Source organism: Podarcis gaigeae, assembly GCF_964106915.1.
Source record: "Podarcis gaigeae genome assembly, chromosome: 1".
Lineage (NCBI taxonomy): Eukaryota > Metazoa > Chordata > Lepidosauria > Squamata > Lacertidae > Podarcis > Podarcis gaigeae.
This window is the reverse complement of record NC_139678.1, coordinates 9,657,571-9,670,887: the sequence shown is the minus strand read 5'-3', so window position 1 is coordinate 9,670,887 and position 13,317 is coordinate 9,657,571. Positions and strand designations below refer to the sequence as shown.

Here is a 13,317-nt window from a genome sequence, read left to right as displayed (position 1 = left end):
GGAGACATCTTGTTGAGGGAGGAAAAGAGGACGGCGCCAAAAAGGGACAGGTCCGCAGCGGAACAGGTAAGCCCGACGGAAAGGGCAGCCCGACGGGAAAGGGCGAGGCCTGATCAGCCTCACCTGGTTGTGCAGTACAGTGCCAGCCAGGAATAAGGGGATTGGTTGTGCAGTAGAGTGCCAGCCAGCCAGGAATAAGGGGATTGGTTGTGCAGTAGAGTGCCAGCCACCAGGAATAAGGGGACTGGTTGTGCAGGAGAGTGCCACCAGCATAAATTTGGAACAGAGGAAGGAGGGGAAATTATATTGATGTGATTTGTATGTTGTGTGTGTTGCATGTCAGATACTCCAGTGATTGAATTGTCGAGTGTGGGCCGGGGTATTAGTGCCCCTTGGCCGAGCGGTTGCAGGATTGTGCATTTTCTGCCAGGGCGACCTCGCGCAGATCACAATCTGTAGTATATGAAGTGTGAGAGAATTTTTATTGTGAATAGGAGCGGAGTATCTGGAAGAAATGGGTTCTGGCCAAAGTAAAAGTACCCCTTTGGAATGCTTTTGGGGATTTAAGCTGATGAGGGGAGGATGAGGACATTGTGAATTAGATTGGCCCACTCAAAAGAATAAATTGGCCGTCCACCAGGACCCTTGATTTGCAATTCATTAATCTATTATATCAGAACATTTTGAATGTCCGTTCTGATCAAATCCCCTATATTTCCACATGGAAGACCAATGTGGAAAGGAACCCCCCCCCCCCCCTTTTGGCTGAAGTCATGATGCCAAAAAGTCTCAGGCAGCTGTATCTGCTCAGTCAGGAAGACAGGAGGACAACCCCCAGTCCTCCAAGATTTAGAGAGGGAAGAAGATAAAGTTTTAATGCCCCCACCGCCTTATGCCCCGGCAACAGCCCTGGCACCACCCCCGCCACAGGGAGCAGATGACCCAGCCCCCAATCCCGTGGACAATGCATTGTTAGACCTGGACAAAGATGAAGAAAGGGAGGAAAGAGAAGAGGATGGTGAGGATGAGGAATTTGTAAAAAGATTAGTTAAGTTGACAGATGATAATAAGAACAGGCAGAACGTTTGAGGAAGTATGTGGAACCTTATGCAGGAGAAGTGGACGTCAGTCCCCATTTGTTAAAAATAGCGGGATGTACAGGGGAACAGAAAAGGAAGTGGCAGAAAGAGTGGGGAAGGCAGTGAAAAGTGTGACCCTCCATAGGGCACATAAAGCACAGGAAAAGGGCGCGGCCAGAGTGATGCCTCTCCGCAGAGTGTATGACCCTCCGGCCCCCGCGGGATCTAACGGGGTGGTGCCCAATAGAACTTATACAAGTTCAACATGTCCCCTTCTCTAGTGCAGAAGTTTGTAATTGGAGGAACCAAAACCCTTCATTTGAGGAAAACCCAGCAAATCAGACCACTGAAGGGCAAAATACCCTCACCACTTATCGCCAGAATATTTTAAATGGCATGAGGAGGGCAGCCAGAAAACTCACCAACTTTGTGGAGGCCAGAGAATTAGTGCAAGGAACAGAGGAGGCCCCTGGAGCCTACTTAAAGAGGCTGAAGGAAGCCTACCGCCAGTATACCCCCGTGGACCCAGATGAGGCTGCCAACGCCCCAATTTTTAAAGCGGCCTTTGTAGCCCAGGCAGCACCCGATATCCGCAGGAACATTTTTATGGGCCACACCCTTGAATGGATGCTAGAACTAACCCAGACCACTTATAATCAGAGGGAGGAAGAGGCCCAGAAGAAAAAGGAGAAGTTGATGGCCCTGAGGACGGGAGGTCCACCGTTAGGAGGAACCGCCCGGGGAGGAGGGCGAGGCCGCTTAGGAAAGAATCAGCATGCCATCTGCCGAGAGGCACCTACTTCCTCTCCCAGGCTAAAATGAGGAAATATCAGATGCTATTATTACATCCGCGTTAGAAATTCCAAGTCACCACAGCCCTCAACCCAGCTACCCTATTACCGGTAGGAGAAGGTGGGGAGCCCACGCATGACTGCATTGAAGTAATGGATGAAGTGTACTCTAGCAGGCCTGACTTTAAAGATGAAGCAGACCCCCAGTGGCCATCATGGTTTATGGATGGAAGCAGCTTCATTGAGGCTGGATACCGGAAGGCAGGTTATGCAGTGGTAGCCCTGGAAGACCAGGTGATCAAGGCAAAGCCACTCTCGCCTGGAACATCGGCCCAGCTGGCAGAATTAACTGCGCTCACCAAAGCCCTAAACCTGGTGACAATGAACCAGCCTTTGTTCATTTAATGTTGCAGGAATTGGCTAAGGCACTACAAATCAACTGAAAGTTGCATACAGCACGCAGACCCCAGAATCAGCTATCCAAGCTGACATAGGAAACTGGGTCTAATTGGGTGACAATGTTACCCCTGGCATTACTCAGGGTCCGCAATCTCCCATTAAATTGTGCTTGGGAGACCGGTCCCATATGTCAGAATGTTGTCCCCACATGTTGGTCAGGATATGCAATTGAATAATTATGTCCAGACATTCTTCCGAGTTTTCTTTTGTCTCGACAGGTGGACCCAGGCTCGCAACCCCTGTGTGTTGGCTGCATCAGTTCGAGCCAGGTGATGAAGTGTGGGTAAAAGATTGGGCACGGACGCCGCTACAACCGTGCTGGAAGGGACCTTATACCGTCCTGCTCTCCACACCCACTGCCGTGAAAGTCGCCAGCATCACCCCTTGGGTCCACCACACCAGAGTGACCGCTACAGACTGGACTGTGCAACTAAATCCTGATTAACCCCTTTGGCTGACCATCTCCAGACCCTCCGCTGACGACCGCTCTGCTGATATCACACCGGAAGCTGATATCTCTACGCACAGCTGAAGAATTGGATGGGAGGGGCGCCCGCGGGCAGCGTCCCCAACGTGAAAACCCGTGCCGGGACTGATCCAGGAAGTCCACCAGGACATTTAATATTTTCATAAGGACTTTCTCTTTTCTTTTTTTTTCTGTTATCTGCTCTATGCCCCACAGCCCTGATCCCACTGAGCCATACCGCCCCTACTGGCCTGCTGGCCTCTGCTACGAATGGTTCGTCTTGCCGGTGGTAAGAGATGGCGTACTCTTTGGCTATTGGAAACTGGGGATTGATGAGATTGCCGTATTGAAACACCCCACTGCCCCGTTGTGGCTCCTCTCCCACACCACTGTCCAGCACGTGTGGATAGTGCTCATACGGGATGTTGCAGAGACGGTTGAAATCTATCGAGTTCTGGACCGCTCTTGCTGTTGTGGGAGGGTAGTCAACTGTTATCTGGGGGGTAGAGCACTGTACCAACCTCATTTGATAGACCAGGTCCTACTCTTAATCCAGGCGTTAGATGGGACGGAACCTATCTTAATGCAAGTGTTGCAGGGGTAGGAGCCTTAACCAGGTGTGCATTGAAATCGCTGAACAAGTGCCAGTAAGAGTTGCCACCCCAGGATTTCAGCTTCCATATGCTCTGGTCAGTAGGGAGGCAGCACGAAAGTTCAATCCACCCAACAGGGTTAGTAGAAAAGTTGACCCACATAGTGGGAGCATCAGCTCACCGGTGGGCCCTCATCCTTGAGGCTCAACAGGTAATCGGGCACGAATATCAGTGGGCTCTTCAACAATGAGCACACCCCCTGAATATTGCTGGGAGGAACCATGGAGTGATTGGGGATGGTGGATGGGAGTTATTACAACTGCCCTTGCCACATGGATGTGTCTCTTTTTCTGCTGGCATGAGCGTCATAGGCTCTGCGGGAGACAACGGCCCGATCCTTCTATCCCCTTGATGATCCTCCTAGTGTTCCTCGTTCTCCTAGTTGCAGGAGACAAGGAAGGTACTGCACCTGGTGAACATGGTCAGATGGGGACTAGATTATTGAGTAAAATATCACGAGGAGAAAATTATCATAAGATGTGGAAAGACAATATTTATATCAAGGATATGTTCAAGTTCACCACAATGTTAAATCTTTCCAATTGTTGGCTGTGTATGCACATACCACCCTATGCTAAAAGGCCAGGTTTGATGCTACATGGAATTCCCATTGATGATATTTTTAATATAGAAAATAGAAAAAACCCTGAAGAAGCTCAGTGGCCGCCCGTAAAATTGGCCCTGTCCGAGCCAGCTTTTATTTGTTTAAAATTTTCTGAAGGGTCAACCCCACGAGGGATTTACCCTGATTGCTTACATGTATTGAATTTTGTATTTGATAGGGCCTGCTCTGCCTTCGTTAATTATGGAAATACCTCCCGGTGTTATCAATCCGATACTAGCGCCAAGTTAATGACTGATATGCACCACCTCCACAAAAGCTCTAGTTCCAATTCTTCTGTTCAGACCCTATTAAATTTTACCCAGGAGCTATGGCACATAAGCCTTCTGTTTTCACAAGCTTTCAAGTGGTCGGAGCAACACTGAAACATCAGTCACCTTCTTCCGGAAGAACTCTGGCTAATTTGTGGCGATGCAGCATTTAAATCCGTTCCCCGAGATCTTACTGGAATCTGTACCCTAGGAGTGGTGGTTCCCCTTTTATATAAGATAGGAGAGTTACCAACATCTCTCAGACTGCGTAACCGCAGGGCAGTGAATACACCTATTAACCATTATGTTGGGACCCAGATATCGCGGGGCCTACTACCTTCCTTAGGGGCAGCCATGAATTATAGAGATCTTCATTTGCTCGCCAATTGGACAGAAGGACTATTTAATGATACCATTAAGGCATTAAAGGACCTCAACCAAGAAGTGTCTGCTATGAGGGAGGTCGTTTTGCAAAATCGTTATGCTTTAGATGTAATGTTGGCCTCGAAGGGAGGAGTTTGTGCGCTAGTTCATTCTCATTGCTGCATGTTTATCCCAGATAATAATGTCAGCATTTCGGCCACAATTGACCACATGGAAACAATGATAGCTGAAAACCCGCTAAAAACTACAGAAGGTGATCCATGGAATTGGTTATATTCTTGGCTGCCCGATGGTAGTTGGATCAGGAATATTATGGTATTAATAGTAGGGTCACTTATAATCCTTTTGCTTCTCTGCTTTTGTATTCCCTGCTTGATGCAATGCTTGCAGAATATGATGGAAAAGATGATGTCTCGCATGATGGGACCTCGTGTAATTGCTGTAATGAGAGAATATAGACCCCTACCCCAGAACGAATCTAAGTAATAGATTGTTCAAAAGAAGAGGAGGGAGTGAAGGGAGATGGGAAGGATTTCTCTCAGTATTCCCTGTGCTTGCTTTGTACTTTGTACCTAAGAAAGATTGCTCTCAAGTACTATCTGCAGGACATTCCTGTGCTAATCCTGTGCTAATCTTACTTCTGCAAATTTCGGCTAGACAATTAGCACACCGCCAGTGAGTGTTTGCTAAATTTGTCTGGCGGGTCAAAAGTCTATTTCTTAGCTTGCAAAAACATTTTAGCTGCTGTTTGCAGATTTAACCAGGCCTGCCAAAGAGGCCCCTTCCTGTGCTTATGCTTACTAATACAAAAATAAGAAAAGACACGTACAAGCAAGAGGGGAGGGGGAGTGCTTAACTAGCAGAAAGACACGTGTGAGGAAGTGCTTAGCCAGCAGAAAGATGTGTTAAGCAAGCGATAATAAGTTGAACATTTGCCAGCTGATTGGGAAAGTCTGTAAAGGGTATGGGAGGGGGGAGAGTGTTCAGAAAAGTATAAGAAAGTCTGCTGAAGTGTCTTGAGGCACAACCAGTTCTTAGGAACTATCCTGCTGGTTGTCTCTGCGCACAGATTGTCTCTGTGCACAGATTTCAATAAACTTTTTCTCCAAAGAAGATTTTGCTTTCCTGGTACTTTTGTTCCCTCCAAGGTCCGGGGATGGCGAGGCTGATGGATCCCTAGGTAAATAAGGCTTCAGCATAAAATGAATGGCCACTTTTTATCTTACACAAACATCTGGGCTCTGCAGACATGCCTCTGCCTCTTAATGTTTTATGGCCTTTTGGCCTCTCTCCCTCCCCTACAGACCGTGTGAGAAAAAGAGCAAGCTATCAGGCACATCTCACACCCTGAAAACTGAAGAGTACAAGTCATGTCGCACAAAATGGGCTCCAGTCCACAACAGCTCATGCTTCAATACATCTGTTGGGCCTTTAAAATTGTCACAAGACCCCGTCGGTACATCCAGATGACCTGTGCATTCACCCCGATTCGATTGTGGGGAGGTTATTAGGCAATGAGCCGTCATTCTGAATTGGTCCCAATTTGCTTGCTAAGCTGGTTCTAACCTCTTCCCATTCATTCATCTCGTGCTTTTCCACGTATGACCCCCCCCCATCACTTCCCCGACCACAAAAAACTGACATTTGGTGCTTTTCTAAGTGGATTTGTTGAATGAGCATTTTTAAGTTAGGGTTAAAGGTAAAGGTAAAGGGACCCCTGACCATTAGGTCCAGTTGTGACCAACTCTGGGGTTGCAGCGCTCATCTCGCTTTATTGGCCGAGGGAGCCGGCGTACAGCTTCTGAGTCATGTGGCCAGCATGACTAAGCCCCTTCTGGCGAACCAGAGCAGCGCACAGAAACACCATTTACCTTCCCGCCAGAGCGGTACCTATTTATCTACTTGCACTATGACGTGCTTTCGAACTGCTAGGTTGGCAGGAGCAGGGACCGAGCAACGGGAGCTCACCCCATTGCGGGGATTCAAACCGCCGACCTTCTGAACAGCAAGTCCTAGGCTCTGTGGTTTAACCCACAGCGCCAATCTGGACACAAAAGAAGTTGGCCAAAGTTGTTCGGTTTCGGAGCTGCTTTTTGTGAAATTCCCCAACATCTACGCTTCCGACAAGGCTTGCTGTACATCTGGATTTTCCCGGAAATTTAAGCAATTTCCGCCCAGGTGCTGTTTACGAGGGCCAAATACAAGCTTGGTCCGGGAAATTCCAGACATTTGGCAACCCTACTTTAAAGAGGACTTAAACTGCAGAAATGTAAATTTAAGATATGCGCCTGAATCGCACCCACAAAATACAGGTAGCGGCCTTAGCTGTTTTTGCTGCACTGATCCAAGCATCATTCTCAGGTGACCTCTGTAGCCATCCCTCCATTCCCTCCTGTCATTCTGTCCTTTCCCCAAATTTTTGCAAGTTGTAGCCTGGCAAACAGCTGACTGAAGTCTCATCAACCATATCACTCTGGAATTCTTCTTACCCCTCCCCCCCCATAAGAGATATGTGAACATCTTTGTTACTATGGCAACACCCGGATGCAATATTTTGAGTCAATGAAGATGGTTTACATCACTGCTAGAATACCTCGCAATCTGCAGTCATCTTCTAAAGAAAGCAAGTTCTTACTCCTCCCCTGAGATGTCTACCAAATCCAGCAGGCCCTTAAATCAGAAGTCAGAGGAACAGATACACCCTAATTTCACTCCCAAGAAGGACAATTCCAGCTATGGACTGAGTGTAAGAGGAGCCAGAACCGTATGTGGCTTGAATTTCCTCCCCCCCCCCCCCGAATTTTTAACTGAAGAAATAATAATACAGGATTTTAAATGAAACCTGGGACTCAGCTGCAAATAAAACATTTTACGTGTGCTTTAAGTGCAATATACAAGGTGACACTAGATGGTGAAGGTGAGTGTTATGAAAAATTCAATGTACCTTTTAAAATGCTTTTTTAAAAAAGCATTTTCAAAGTGGTTTTTATATGTGACTAGATTCCACCCTGGAGTGAATTTGTATCCATGCATTCCACCACACACAGACAGACACCAAGTTCTCCAGTTGAGCTCTTCTGGAAATAGGGACAATACCTGCAAGAGCCCCATGGAAGGGGCAAAACAACACTGCAAGTGGCAGTGGTGTACTTGAAGTAGCGTCTCCACCCCCATCATTCAGAGGTCCACCTCTGAGGGTCTTCTGCTGGTTCTCTCACTGCAAGAAGCAATGCTACAGGTAACCAGACAGAGGGCCTTCTCGGTAATGGCACCCGCCCTGTGGAACACCTTCCCATCCGATGTCAAGGAAATAAACAGCTCTCTGACTTTTAGAAGACACCTGAAGGCAGCCCTGTTTAGGGAAGTTTTTAATGTTTGATGTTTTATTGTGTTTTAAATATTTTGTTGGGAGCTGCCCAGAGTGGCTGGGGAAACGCAGCCAGATGTTCAAGGTATAATAATAATAATAATAATAATAATAATAATAATAGAGAGCCAGCATGGTGTAGTGGTTAAGAGCAGTGGACTCGTAATCTGGTGAACCGGGTTCGCTTCCCTGCTCCTCCACATGCAGCTGCTGGGTGACCTTGGGCTAGTCACACTTCTTTGAAGTCTCTCAGCCCCACTCACTTCACAGAGTGTTTGTTGTGGGGGAGGAAGGGAAAGGAGATTGTTAGCCGCTTTGAGACTCCTTAAGGGGAGTGAAAGGCGGGGTATCAAGTCCAAACTCTTCTGCTTATTATCATTATTATCATTATTTTGTGGTCCCTTCCAACTATACAGTCGTACAATTCTATTGCCTAAAACTCATATGATTCAATCAATAAAGATTTCTTTAAGCCGGTGACAGCCCTGCTTATTGGCAATGCAGCACTGCACTATTATTATGTAGGGAAACGATGACATCGTCTCCTACCTCAAAACAAGCCCGTCAGCTTCCGCACAACCCATAAGAGAAAGGTTTCAGAGATTTCCCATTCTCCGTTCTTGCATCCCCCGTCCTCTCCTGCAACTCCGTTCAGTTTAGCCCTTCCATTTTAGATCTCCTGCGTGGCAATTTACTGCATCCAGAATTTGACCCGCTGCCCCCTTTTCCAAGCCCTGGTCCAAAAGCTCCCCCATCAAACTGACTCCAGGTGATGTAGCTCTAAGCCCTTCCTCTCAAGGTTGAATGCGTTTCCTTGGCAACCGGCCTGACCTCCATTACTCCGGGGAGCAAAGATGCTCTGCCAAAGAGCTTTCCGTTTAATCAGCCCCTGTCCTTTTAACAGTAACAGGACTTCCCGTCCGCAGAGCAGGTTGCCCAGACAGAACAGGGCCTCTCGCAGGTCTGGCCTGCGGCTATTTATCTGCCTCTGTTCGGGGCACACGCTTTTAAAATAAAATAAATAAACAGTTACGTAAAATGAATAAGTAGGCCAAGATGTACTTAACGCTTGCCCTGAAGACACTCTTCCTGTCCTCTGTGTGTGTGACTGCGTGTTTTGGCAGGGGTAGCTAATAGCTATTTCAGGATCCGCAGGCAGAGGAAAAAAATTACGAGACCAACATTCACTCTCAGAACAGCGCCTGATCAGCAGATCAAGAGGCTTCTCCTTAATTTTAAAGCTCTCTGCAGCTTCGTGGTGGACACACCTCTCTGGCTTTGTGCCCCCAAAATCCAACTCTGCAACAGTTGGGCTAACTTTAGAGTTTCTGCCATGTTCTAAGGGAAGAAAGTAAGAGCAAACTAATAGTACTACTTTATTGCAGACCTGGAGTCCTGTGTGCAGTCTGGGCACCACAGTTTAAGAAGGACATTGAAAAGTTGGAAGATGTATAGAGGAAGATGATCAAGGGTCTGGAAACCAAGCCTTATGAGGGAATTGGGTGCGTTTAGCCTAGAAAAGGTGACAGCAGTCACAAAATTAAAAGACGCCCGCTTCTTGGGAGAAAAGCAATGACAAACCTAGACAGCATCTTAAAAAGCAGAGACATCACCTTGCCAACAAAGGTCCGTGTAGTTAAATTTATGGTTTTCCCAGTAGTGATGTATGGAAGTGAGAGCTGGACCATAAAGAAGGCTGATCACCAAAGAATTGATGCTTTGGAATTATGGTGCTTGAGGAGACTCTTGAGAGTCCCATGGACTGCAAGAAGATCCATGGGGTCACGAAGAGTCGGACACGACTAAACAACTAAACAACAACAACAGCTTAGAAAAGAGAAGACTGAGAGGTGGTGTAACAGCCGTCTTCAAATATCTAAAGGGGAGTCATGTGAAAGAGGGAACAAGCTTGTATTCTGCTGCTCCAGAGGGTAGGACACAGACGAATGGCTTCAAGTTACAAGAAAAGAGATTCTGACTCAACTTCAGGAAGAAATTTCTGACAGAAAAAGCTGTTTGACAGTGGAACGGTATCCCTTGGGAAGTCGTGGACTCCCCTTCCTTGGAGGTTTTAAGCAGAGGTTGGACAGCCATCTGCCATGGATGCTGAAGTTGAGGTTCCTGCATTGCAAGGGGGTTGGACTAGATGACCCCTGGGGTATCTCCTAACTCTACACGAGAAGACTGGAGAGTGGAATGCAGGAGTGACAGACTGCGAGACACCATGGGGAACTGGCAGACCTAAATTTTGGGGGCCATGAAGCTTGAGCTGTAAAGGGGGCCCCTTCGCAACCAGCCATGAAGTCTGGGTAACCGCTGTTATCTTCTTCAGTGAGGTTGTTCCATGACATTGCTTAAAATTGCTCTACTGGCTTATGTCATGTGTCATGTGACTCAAATTGGGTTTACTAAACCTGTTATTTCTAAGCAATGTAGACTAAAGTAGCTTCATTAGTTGCATAGTAAATCTAAGCCTGTCATGGGGACCCTGTTCTCCTCACATAAACAGCAGCAGCAGATTTCTCAACGAACCTTGGTATAATATTCTAACATGGAAAAGTACAGAAACACATTCGAAACACAAGATTTGTTGGCAATGGAACTCAGAGAGAGGCAGAATGCATGGTAAAGTTCCCTTCTGTTCATGCCATTATTATGAAAGAAACGTTTAGAGCAAAACGACTTACATAGCTTGTGCTTCTGCTGAGTAGTAATTCAGAGGTCACCCATTACTTGCACTCACAAAGTAATCCCAGGTGTTTCTTTTGTATCATTTGCAGGTGGTGGATTCTGAGAATGCTGCAACTCTCAAAGAGATTCCAAGTTTCTCCCTTGCAGGACAGGACAGAATACTCAACGTGGATTTTTATTTCTTATTATTGGAGCTGTTGGTGATTTAAGTCGGCTGGATGCAAGAAGGAAAAGTTCTATGCCCCTGTGGTTTAGAAGGTAGGGAGTGGCGATTTCTCTCTAATGGGCTGTATTGTCCCAGGGAAAGGAGGAAGTTTACAGGTCTGTAAACATGTGAGTATCACCAAAGGAATGTTAGCCAAAGAGATTGCTGAGAAACCGGCTTAACTTGTTTCCTCTGCAACACAATAAGGCTGCTTACACCTGCGTCCATCATTGGTACCTTACAAAAGGATACTGGTTTGGGGCACCCAGTTGTTGGTGTACAAGCCAGGACCAAAATGCAAGTGTGCTGAATAAAGTTCAATATGATCTCAAGACCTAAACTTCAGCCTTTATTTATTTACCTCATAACATTTATACACTGCTTTTTTTGTAAACAACCACAACAACCTCAAAGCGGTTTACATCAAATGCAATGGTAAAATCAAGGAAGATTTACAACCCTACTTTAAAGCATACCAAATTTTAAATACTAAAAGAGATTAAAATGACCTCAATTATGTTCCAGAGATAGTGCCTAAAGCCAAAATTGTGAATAGTCAAATCATATTGGGTTCAACGCTGGGTGGGATTGCAACAACAACAACAACAACAACAATGACCCCCAGCCCCTTTGATGTGCTTTAATATTTTATTGCCAAGTATACAAAGCTGAATGTTCCCAAGTAAATTGTGAGTAAGTTGTGAGTTACCTGTGTGTACACAGGTACACACCTGTACACATTATTATACATATGTTGTTGTTGTTTAGTCGTTTAGTCGTGTCCAACTTTTCATGACCCCATGGACCAGAGCACGCCAGGCACTCCGGTCTTCCACTGCCTCCCACACCATCCAACCATCTCGTCCTCTGTCGTCCCCTTCTCCTTGTGCCCTCCAATCTTCCCCAACATCAGGGTCTTTTCCAGGGAGTCTTCTCTTCTCATGAGGTGGCCAAAGTCTTGGAGCCTCAGCTTCAGGATCTGTCCTTCCAGTGAGCACTCAGGGCTGATTTCCTTCAGAATGGAGAGGTCTGAACTTCTTGCACTCCATGGGACTCTCCAGAGTCTCCTCCAGCACCATAATTTAAAAGCATCAATTCTTCGGCGATCAGCCTTCTTTATGGTCCAACTCTCACTTCCATACATCACTACTGGGAAAACATATGGGTTTAACTACCGGGTATACGGACCTTTGTTGGTAAGGTGATGTCTAATAATTAGTTCGACTTTAAGAAGAGCAGTACACGAACAGCTCAGTCGTAAGGTGGTCTTCCATGACACCAGGAGCTGTTGGGAGATGGGCAAAGCTTGAGTGGTCTGTAACCATCAAATCCCTTGTCTAAATCCATTTAAAACAGATCCCCCCTCCATTCCCTGCTCAAAGAACTCATCACAAATACTGAGCCGTGAGAGAGAGAGAGGTGGGGAAGCTGTGGCCCTACAGATGCCGTTGGATGACAACTCCCATCACCCCATGCCACTGGCCACGTTGGCTGGGAGGCCAAAGACATAGCCCCTCCATCACAACCATTGGCAGAGGGCATAACACATCTCCTGTGGAACATAGGAACATAGCAGGCAGATTGGAGCATAGGTGCATAATTCACTGGGCCTTATCTGCTCAGTACTTCCCTGAGTGTCTCTATGCGCCCGAGGCATCCTGCAAGTTGCGTTTTCAGTGGCGTTACTGTACACCATGGACAAAATGTTCCAAAGTAAATCAAAAAGTGCCTGGCTCTCTGAGGGCAGAGCTATGCGGCTCTCAGCCTCACAACGTGAGATTTATTCATTGCTGTGTGCAGTTAGATTTTTAAGAGTTAGATTTTTAACTGGCCGGATTTCTTCTGCTCCCACAAGCCCCTTCAAAAGCACACACACAGAAGGCCCCTGGCACATTTGCTTTTATGGAACCTCTGAGAGTTTTTTTCATTTCAGGCCACAGTATTCACCTCTTGTTTAGTTGATTAGTCACATCCGACTCTTCGTGACCCCATGGACCAGAGCACGCCAGGCACTCCTGTCTTCCATTGCCTCCCCCAGTTTCGTCAACTTCATGTTGGTCACTTCTATAACACTGTCCAACCATCTCGTCCTCTGTCGTCCCCTTCTCCTTGTGCCCTCAATATTTCCCAACATCAGGGTATTTTCCAGGGAGTCTTCTCTTCTCATGAGGTGGCCAAAGTATTGGAGCCTCAGCTTCAGGATCTGTCCTTCCAGTGAGCACCTGTTGCTGGACCACAAACCAGATGAAAAAGAAAAACTGCCCCTCAGCTGCCCCGCCTCGCCCTATCCTGTTGTTTTGCCAGAACAAAGATGGCGAACCTACACAACACACTTGCTCCCACAGGAGG

General features: G+C 46.8%; 2 protein-coding genes across 5 annotated transcripts in view; both read right to left on the bottom strand.

Annotated features, from left to right (window-relative positions):
• The window catches only part of HIF1A (hypoxia inducible factor 1 subunit alpha), a 641,105-nt gene that overhangs the window by 525,292 nt on the left and 102,496 nt on the right, over positions 1-13,317 (bottom strand). The gene's annotated exons all lie outside the window — the stretch shown is intronic.
• Positions 1-13,317, bottom strand: part of SYT16 (synaptotagmin 16) — a 111,131-nt gene that overhangs the window by 68,074 nt on the left and 29,740 nt on the right. For 2 of the 4 annotated variants that reach the window (XM_083734622.1, XM_083734621.1), the window contains exon 1: positions 10,760-11,196. The exons of the other annotated variants lie outside the window; for them this stretch is intronic. The gene's annotated coding sequence lies outside the window, so the exon portion shown is untranslated. Of the gene's footprint in view, positions 1-10,759; positions 11,197-13,317 lie in introns of those variants that run through there. 4 annotated transcript variants of the gene reach the window in all.